Source organism: Ixodes scapularis, unplaced genomic scaffold (genome assembly GCF_016920785.2).
Source record: "Ixodes scapularis isolate PalLabHiFi unplaced genomic scaffold, ASM1692078v2 ptg000480l_1__unscaffolded, whole genome shotgun sequence".
NCBI lineage: Eukaryota > Metazoa > Arthropoda > Arachnida > Ixodida > Ixodidae > Ixodes > Ixodes scapularis.
The window spans coordinates 708895-718648 of NW_024609986.1; the positions used below are offsets into that span (position 1 = coordinate 708895).

At 46.9% G+C, this 9754-nt stretch overlaps 1 pseudogene; it reads left to right on the top strand.

Moving 5' to 3' along the window:
* Positions 1–3182: 3182 nt before the first annotated feature.
* LOC115328420 lies at positions 3183–9549 on the top strand (annotated as a pseudogene).
* The last annotated feature ends 205 nt before the right edge of the window (positions 9550–9754 follow it).

Here is a 9754-nt window from a genome sequence, read left to right on the forward strand (position 1 = left end):
GAACGTCGAGAAACCTTTCCAAATTACGTTCCCTAGCCGTCGTGCGAAACCGTTGTGTCCCGCCCCCCCCCCTCCACCCCCCCCCCCCCCCCCCGCCAAAAAAAAAAAAAGTATTTTTCAGTATTATTGCAAAGGCAAGTTGGTATCATCCAAGTACGAAGGAAGTAACTAAAACACAGGTTTAGAACGAACTGTTCATTGGAGCATTTTCGTACATGAGATGCAATACGGAGTGCCTCCAAAAGACGTCCCTGGATGTGCCAGTCTCAAAGATATAAAAGAACAAACAAATTCACGTTAATAAATGAACAAGAGACGACGTCACGCAGCGCGGAATGTTCCACTGCTTACCTCGTTCTGCTTCTGATTAATGCGCTGACGTGCGTGCTTTAGCCGCCCCATCTCACATAGCTGGTACTCTCGCGGCGTGCACGGGAATAGTTTCAGATGGGGATCCCGTCCGCTGGGCGTTCTTGATTGGGATCGTCGGAGGCTTCTGAAGGGCCTTGATCGGAGACTACACTTGACGCGCCGTTATGTGCACTGCCACTTGTTTTCTAGGGGGCGTCATTCGTATCCTCACAGGCACCTTGATCCCAGCAGTAGTACGATTCAACGTGTGAAGCGTTATGGCCTCGAAAATGGTCCTCGAGCCGTGACTGTATACGACGGCGTTTTTGGCGATCACCGACTTCTTCATAGGGGCGACTTGAACGACTCACCCAATCGCAGCACTTACACTGTATACAGACTTGAAAAAAAAGTCACGACGACATGGCAGCCTGCCTCGTAGACCCGTAGATGTGACGGCCGGTGCTAGTGACTGGCTTTCGGAAAAAGCTGGACCGGGTACCAAAGCTGTTCTCTGTGGGCCAATTCGAAGAACAGAAAATTCAGTGAATTATTTTGGGAATGACTGTGAAAATGCGTGCACCCGGGACTTACGCTTGTCAATTGTTCCTCGTCACTATCTTCCCCCACTTTTCTCTCGTCCTCTTCTTGCCGAGTTTCCCGACGCATCGCATGGGGCTCTATGAAGATGCCACCTTTCCCCCTCTCCCTCGCGCCGTGCCGGCGGTTTTTTTTTTCTTGTTTTTTTCTTCCTTTTTCTTTTTCGGCCCGTTAAGTGCGGACGGGACTTGAACGCTTTTGGGAACGTAATCTGGGCCATTCAGGGGATGCCATAATGAATGTCAATTTCGAACAAGCCGTTATCAGCATCTACCGGATTTAGTCATTGCCGGGCCTTTTTTTTTTTTTTTTTTTTTTTTTTTTTGAGTCAACTCCAGAAATGCGCAAGTGTGCAGTGAAGTTGTTCTCTGATATAGTGTGTGCTGGCGTGCGATTTTCGTTTGGGTGCGTCACTAGTGGCAACGTAAGCCAGATTTGTACTGACAGTCACGTGACGAAACTTTGCGCTCCGATTTACCGAAAGCGCTAAGGCGCTGGAAGTTGGTGTTGTGGATGAACTGTGATGTTGATGCGAATTTTTCGGATGTGCGCAGGTGAGCATGGGTTACGAAATACGAAGAGAAATCGACGAACCTTAAAACAATCTCAGGTGGTCGCGGAGCAGTATGGATGCTCCTTGGAAATGATGCAAGCCTGAAATCACCTGGAGAGGGGATAGTGTAGCGGCACCCCTGATGCGCGTGCCAGGGCCCAGGACCCATGGAAGACGACAACGTGCGCGCAAAATGCAAGAATGGCATAATTCAATCCGTTCTAGACGCCATGGGCTTAGTAACAACATTTTAAACAAACCAAAATTATAACAAGCACGTCTAAAAGGAATCATAATCCCAACATGCTTTCATATTATTTTTTTCTTCCGTGTACAATGAGTTTTCTAAATGCCCTCTTTAGCGTCATCGATGTGCAATTAATAGCATTTTGAAATACGTAAATTAACGTATAAATAATTAAAGCTCTGAACCTCTCAAAAATTAAGTTTTGTTTGCGGCTCTTGAGCACTGTAACCTTGAGCAGTGATTCTGCGTCTAGAGATGGAGCTGGAAAATCTAAAAACGTCGAACAAAACGTGAGTGGTCGACGTTGCCAGCACGTCTTGTATGACGTTTACGGCATTTAGATGAGAACGCAACGTCGCTGAAACGTCACTGACGCGCAATAATGTAACGTCTCCCTGGACTTCATTTTAACTTCGAAGAAACGTGAGTGTTCGACGTTGGTAAAACGTCTTGTCTTGACGTCGTGGCGACAATGACAACGTTAAAGCTGAAACATGACGTCGCCAGCACGTCACGGACAGGACGATAAAGGAACGTCATTTATGAACTTCAGTTCAACGTCAAAGAAACGTGTGCGTTGGACGTTGTGAAAACGTCGTGCATCGACGTCGTGGGAACGTTGACGACGTTTGAGTTGAAATACAACGTCGTCACAACGTCACTGCTTGGACTATAATGGAACGTTACATAAGGACGTCGCCTCAACATCGAAAAAACGTGATCGAAGTCATGCGGGACGTCTCGGACGTCCGGGAATTTTTCTCTGCGTTTCCACAACGTTTTTTTGCTGCCTGGGTAGGCGCTTAAGTTGTTCGATCTGGCGATGATTTTGATGTATTATGTTAAGTCAAACTGCTTGTGTTTTACAGGACCTCTGACGTAATATAAATACAAATTAATGGTTTTGATTAAGTATAGCTGTCTAGATATTCGTAAAAACGTCACCTGATGTTTTCTTAGTACAGATTGTTCCTTTATGCTGAGATCAACAGGCCCTATCTTATGGCGTTGAAAGAGCAGCGCAAGATTCTATAATTGTTCATCCTGCATGTAATTTTTCAAGACCTATTTTTGATTATTGGTTTAAAGGAGGCTTGTTATGAGCTGCACGTCCAAGCCACTTGAGATAGCACTGCCTTGATAGAATGTGCACAGTGAGCGGGTGCTTGAGAAGTGTAACACTGCTCGAACCAAAAGCCCTAAAAATATAGCCAATGAAAAAACTGTCTTACAAACAAGGGGTTTGTGACACAGATATGGGCGAGCTGTATATCAGCGTTTTTGACGCAAAGCCATCCTGACCCGTGAGATCAATTCGCCTCTCTTCCAATGGTTACGGCTAGGTTTTTAGATACTGCAAGTCAGCGCTGCGTGGTAATGTGGGCTATAAATGCGACTGTTAACCTAAGAAACGCACCAGAAGAGGCAAAGATGCCGCGGGTTGATGAGGCGACTAGGGTGCGTATCCTGACACATGTGCAATAGAGTAGGACCCGAAGGAGCATTGCCGCCGAAATAAGATGTGCCATAGGAACTCTCATCCGCATTGTTCGTACATTCAGAGAAGAGGGACGAATACGGGACATGGAGCCTGAAGGGTGGCCAAGAATGACCACGGCGGTGGAGGACCATTGGATCATTGCTGCTGTCTGCTGGGACCCGTACATGACTGCAGCGGAAATTCCAGAACAACTTGGTCTGCAGGTCTGCCTCCCTGGCTTGTCAGAGGCCGCTTTTGACGCAGAGCCACAAGCGCCTCCGGCTTGAGTTCGCTACGAACCACCTGGCCTGGACCGTGGAAGACCTGGAAGCTTGTCGTATTCTCCGACGAATCTACATTTTGTAGCAAGTGGGATCAGCAGCGGCGTGTCTGGCGGCCTGTCTGCTCCTGGTAAGCAATATTGGTGAATCACAACCAAGGCAGAAAGTAGTATACAAGGATATTGAATTTTGCGTTATATTAGTCCAATTATGACTCCAGAAAGACAACAGGTTGGTAGTCGTGTCGATGGCAGCCGCTTCTTTATAAACCGATGCATCAAGTCCAGTTCGGTTTGCAGTCTGTGTCAGGAGCCGATTGAAAAAAATTGATGGATACGATAGATATAAATTTCATTTAAGTCCACGCCCATAATAAAACGTCCTAAGTTTAGGTCGCTTTGCATACATTTTATGGCGAATGTACTGTTCTAGGAATCAGGTCTCTTTGTTCAGCTGTTTCCTTCTCTTATTAAAAATATCTGGAAAAGGAAGGGCTTTGTGTCTGTTTGAACCTTTGCGCTGGCTCCTAAAATCTTTACTCTCTCGCAGTTTTTCACGTTACTACCCAAGCAGCACATAAACGTGAAGAAAACGTCGAAAGAACGTCGAAGAGGTCTGTAACGTGACGTCGTAAAACGTCGAAGTTCCGGACGTTACCTTCCTTCGACATCGATGAAACCTTTAAATGTCCGCGAGAAAAGGTGTACAGAAGGCCGAGGGGACGTTCCAAATGACGTTTGTTACACGTCACATGCAAGTCTCAGTGGGCCGTTGCGTCCTCCCTCGACGTTTATGATACGTGTGTTTACGACATCCGAACTACCAACGACGGTCACAGAACGTCGAGAAACCTTTCCAAATTACGTTCCCTAGCCGTCGCGGGAAAATGTTGTGTCCCCCCTCCCCAATAAAAAAAAAAGTATTTTTTCAGTATTATTGCGAAGGCAAGTTGCTATCATGCAAGTACGAAGGAAGTAACCAAAACACAGGTTTGGAACGAACTGTTTATTGGAGCATTTTCATACATGAGATGCAATACAGAACGCCTCCAAAAGACGTCCCTGGATGTGCCAGCCTCAAAGATATAACAAATTCACGTAAATCAGTGAACAAGAGACGACGTCACGCAGCGCGGAATGTTCCACCGCTTACCTCGTTCTGCTCCTGATTATTGCGCTGACGCGCGTGCTTTAGCCGCCCCATTGCGCGTAGCTGGTACTCTCGCTGCGTGCACGGGGATGGTTTCAGAAGGGGGATCCCGTCCGCTGGGCGTTCTTGATTGGGATCGTCGGAGGCTTCTGAAGGGCCTTGATCGGAGACTACACTTGACGCGCCGTTATGTGCACTGCCACTTGTTTTCTGGGGGGCGTCATTCGTATCCTCACAGGCACCTTGATCCGAGCAGTAGTACGATTCAACGTGTGAAGCGTTATGGCCTTGAAAAAGGTCCTCGAGCAGTGACTGAATACGACGGCGTTTTTGGCGATCACCGACTTCTTCATAGGGGCAACTTGAACGACTCATCCAATGGCAGCATTTACACTGTATGCAGACTCGAAAAAAAAATTACGGCGACATAGCAGCCTGCCTCGTAGACCCGTAGACGTGACGGCCGGTGCTAGTGACTGGTTTTCGGAAAAAGCTGGACCGGGTCCCAGAGCTGTTCTCTCTGGGCCAATTCGAAGAACAGAACATTCAGTGAAATATTTTGGGAACGACTGAGGAAATGCGTGCACCCGAAACTTGCGCTTGTGAATTGCTCGTCGTCACTATCTTCCCCCACTTTTCTCTCGCCCTCTTCTTGCCGAGTTTGCCGACACATCGCATGGGGCTCTATGGAGTTGCCACTGGAATCTCCTCTGCGTACCTTCCCCCTCTCTCTCGCGCCGTGCCGGGCTTTTTCTTTCTTTTTTCTTCCTTTTTTTTTTTTTTTCGACACGTTAAGTGCGGACTGGACTTGAACGCTTTTTGGACCGTCATCTGGGCCATTCGGGGGTTGGCATCATGAATGCCAATTTCCACAAACCGTTGACAGTATCTACCGGATTTCGTCATTGCCGGGCTTTTTTTTTTTAGTCTACTCCAAAAATGCGCAAGCGTGCAGTGAAGTTGTGCTCTGATATAGTGTGTGCTGGCATGCGATTTTCGTTTTGGGTTCGTCACCAGTGGCAACGAAAGCCAGATCTATACTGACAGTCACGTGGCAAGACTTCGCGCCCCGATCTACCGAAAGCGCTAGGGCGCTGGAGGTTGGTGTGGTGGATGAACTGTAACGGTGATGAAAACTTTTTGGTTGTGCGCAGGTGAGCATTGGTTACAAAATACGAAGAAAAATTGATGAACCTTAAAGGGATTGTCCGGTTAATACCGAAAGTACTTAAGTTTTTGCGCTCGTTACGTCGAGGGAGCCTTTATGTAGATAAAGAACATTTTATTTTGAAATATGATCTCCCGTTATTAATCAAACCCTTCATGAGCGTATGTACGAAACTGCACCCCGAATTTCGCCAGTGTCAATGGCTGAGATCCGTAGCTGCTGCGTGACGTGACAAAACGCAAAGGTTTGCCAGATGGTCGGGATAACAAGTTTTGGTCGATGGATGTCTTGTATTTTGTTTTGAATATATAGTCTCCGAGGCCAGTGATTCTCAAATGTAGGTGCGCGAAGCCCTGCCTCAACAGTCAAGCCCGGCAATAAAAGTTGTCTTATTTGTTTAGGTCGAAAAAAAAACGTTTCAGTTTTCGGGCGAGTTTTTTTTTTTTTTTTTTCGTGTGTACGTCAATAAGAGAGGTCTACTTCACACAGGCCCTTAGTTACATCCATTTATTAAACCATTATTACATTTAACCTATACTTTTCCTCTCCTCTCACCACGATCGGGGTCTTCCCTCATCTCCGCCGATCCACAAGGAGTCCGCAAAACATCCATGGTTGAGAACTACTGTTCTAGGCTGTACCCTACTGAAATAGAGATCTTTTATTGCGGTTCCCAAGCGTGTGGAAACAAAGTCCAGCCATAAGCTTCGAGAAAACGTATGCCGTTTCGCAGAAGCACAACTGCGACGGCAACCGACCGAATTAGGAGCGCTTGCAAAGCAAAGGATGCAGATTTTGCCTCTGAAGCGGCAACTAGGTACACGAAGCGGTGTCTGGGTACACATATCGGCTGATTCACTGGATCGGTGATGAGGCTGCGGGTCATTCCCTCAGAGGCGATGTCCGCGGGTCGAAGGCAACCGGCGAATCGTTCAAATGCATGTCGTCACTTGACATGGACGAGCTTGGTGAATCGTAGCCACGCTGTATTTGCACATGCGGCTTAATCATAATTTGGCTGCAGGCGTGCTAAATACAACTTTTCGTATAGTTTGCATAAAAAAAATTGATTGATCCGATTTGGGCGAGGAGTGGATGGACGTAGTTTAATATCTTTGGCACAGCATCACACCTCAGCTTACGAGCCTTCTGTCCGCTTAGAGCTCAGCTCGTAGCTCTCTTCTGTGGGATGATTGTTGTAAAAGCGGGATCTCGATCTTGACGGAAACCCAGTCCCTACGCACGGCGACAATCCAATTTGCTCGTCACCACACATCTCGCGGAAAAGTGTGGAACGTCATGTCTGGGCTCGCATGTGCTGCCCAGTGGTTGTGGCACCCAACCGCGCAACAAAGATTTCACCCCACCACGAAACAAGTCGAGCACAACAACAAAAAACGAAGCACGCTGAGGCGTTCACTTGCAGGTAAACGACGAGGCAGAAATACTCGCTTTGTGTTGTGTGACGTCAGAGCTCCCATGTTGCCACTGAAAACAGCGTTTACGCTAGAGTGCGATTGGAGCAGTATAAATTCAATTACTCATGCAGAGGGGCATATAAAATTCAGATATTGCACGCACGATGCGTCTCGAGGCAATGACAATGATATTCAATTGTTGTCTCGAACACAAAATTTGAACGGACAATCCCTTTAAAACAATCTCGGGTGGTCGCGGAGCAGTATGGATGCTCCAAGGAAAGGATGCAGGCCTGAAGTCAGCTGGAGAGGGGATAGCGTAGCCCCGCCACTGAGGCGCGTGCCAGGGCCTAGGACCCATGGAAGACGACAACGCGCGTGCAAAATTCAAGAATGGCACAAATCGATCCGTTCTAGACGCCACGGGCTTCGCAAATTAGACCCGTAACAATATTTTAAACAAACCAAAATTATAACAAGGACATCTAAAAGGAATGATATTCCCAACATGCTTTCATATTATTTTTTTTCTTCCGTGTACATTGAGTTTTGTAAATGCCCTCCCTAGCGTCATCGATGTGGGATTAATAGCATTTTGAAATACGTAAATTAATGTATAAAAAATTAAATTTCTCAACCTCTCAAAAATTAAGTTTTGTTTGCGGCTCTTGAGCACTGTCACCTTGACCACAGTGATTCTGCGGCTGGGGATGGAGCTGGAAAATCTAAAAACGCCGAACAAAACGTGAGTCGTCAACGTTGCCAGCACGTCTTGTATGACGTTTACGACATTTATGAGTGAACGCGACGTCGCTGAAACGTCACTGACGGGGCACTAATGTAACGTCACCCTGGACTTTATTTTAACTTCGAAGAAACGTGAGTGTTCCACGTTGCTAAAAGTCTCGTCTTGACGTCGTGGCGACGATGACGACGTTAAAGTTGAAACGTGACGTCAGCAGCACGTCACGGACAGCACGATACTAGAACGTCATTTATAAATTTCAGTTCAACGTCAAAGAAACGTGAGCGTTGGACGTTGTGAGAAGGTCGTGCATCGACGTCGTGGGAACGTTGACGACGTTTTAGTCGAAATACAACGTCGTCAAAACGTCACTGATTGGACTCGAATGAAACGTTATATAAGGACGTCACCTCAATATCGAAAAAACGTGATCGAAGTCATGCGGGACGTCACGGACGTCAATGACCTTTTCTCGACGTTTCCACGACGTTTTGTGCTGCCTGGGTAGCTTCTCCGGATTAATACTGAAACTCCTGCCTGAAAATAACTGAATTTACACCCTTTTCTTTTTCTCAGATAAGAACCGCAGTATGCGCCGGAAGTGGACGCCGCTTTGTGAGCGTATGGGGGGCCATCACGCATCAAGGGCTCGGGCCTTTGCTCAGAATAGAGGGGACCCTAACGGCAGAGGCATATGCCGATATACTGCAGATTGTTCTACTCTCCTTCATTCTGGAGGGCCCGTTCCCTGATGGGTGCTTCGTATTTCAGCAGGACAGGAGCCCCATCTATACATCCAGGTATATTTTTTTACCCGAGACCGGAGCACAGGGCTATAGTTTGTCCAAAACCAATTGAAAAGTTCTGCTGCAACCAGATTTGTGAAAAATAGTAATAGTATAAGACACTGACGGCTTAACCGCGCTAATCAGCAGCAGATACACGCTGGAGTGTAAGAAAATAAAAAATAAGACTGATCAAAATGCCGCGAACATATCGGCGATTGATTCGCAGCACATATCACGCGGCTTCGTTATTTGATTCTTGCTTTTGTTTAACCAAATAATTACGTAATGTTTTACAGGCTTACTACCTTGGTAGTGCTCTCTTCAAAACATTTTCGATGCGTATTTACAAAAGAAAAAAATTAATGAACCCCTAGGCAGTATCGCACTAATATTCTAATTAAACTCGTTCATAGCGTTCAGGATGGTCTTCTTTTCTTCCCGTAAAGGATGCAAAATGTTATATAAAAGCGATATTAACAGCTGGGTCGCTGAAAGCAATGCTCTGTTTCTCTAAGGCGGGTGCGGGAACTGCTGGAGGAGCTGTGCATCCAGGAGCTGCCGTGGCCGCCCAAGGGAGCGGACTTCAATGTCATTGAGAATATTTGGGGCCTCACGGCGGCAGCTGCATGGAGCGTGTCCGGACCTTCTTTGGGAGGTTGTTCAAGAAGAATGCAGCAGGCTCCAGGCCCTTCCTGATCTTGCTGGCAACCCATACAACTCTTTGCCTGGCCACGTCGTGAGGGTCGGTGGTGCGTTTTAACGCCACTAATCCAGCGGGTCTCTATCGAGATTGTTTTACCGCTCCCACAGCAGCAACGGCTGTATTCAGGGTTACTTCTCCATTCTTGTTCGCGGACGCTGCAAACTTTCCTTTAATTTCCTAGATGCACGAGCAGTGGCTTCCTTATGTTCTGGAATATTATACCCAGTGATGGAAGTGCTTCTAATGTGAGTGTAAACGACTTAATCTTTCC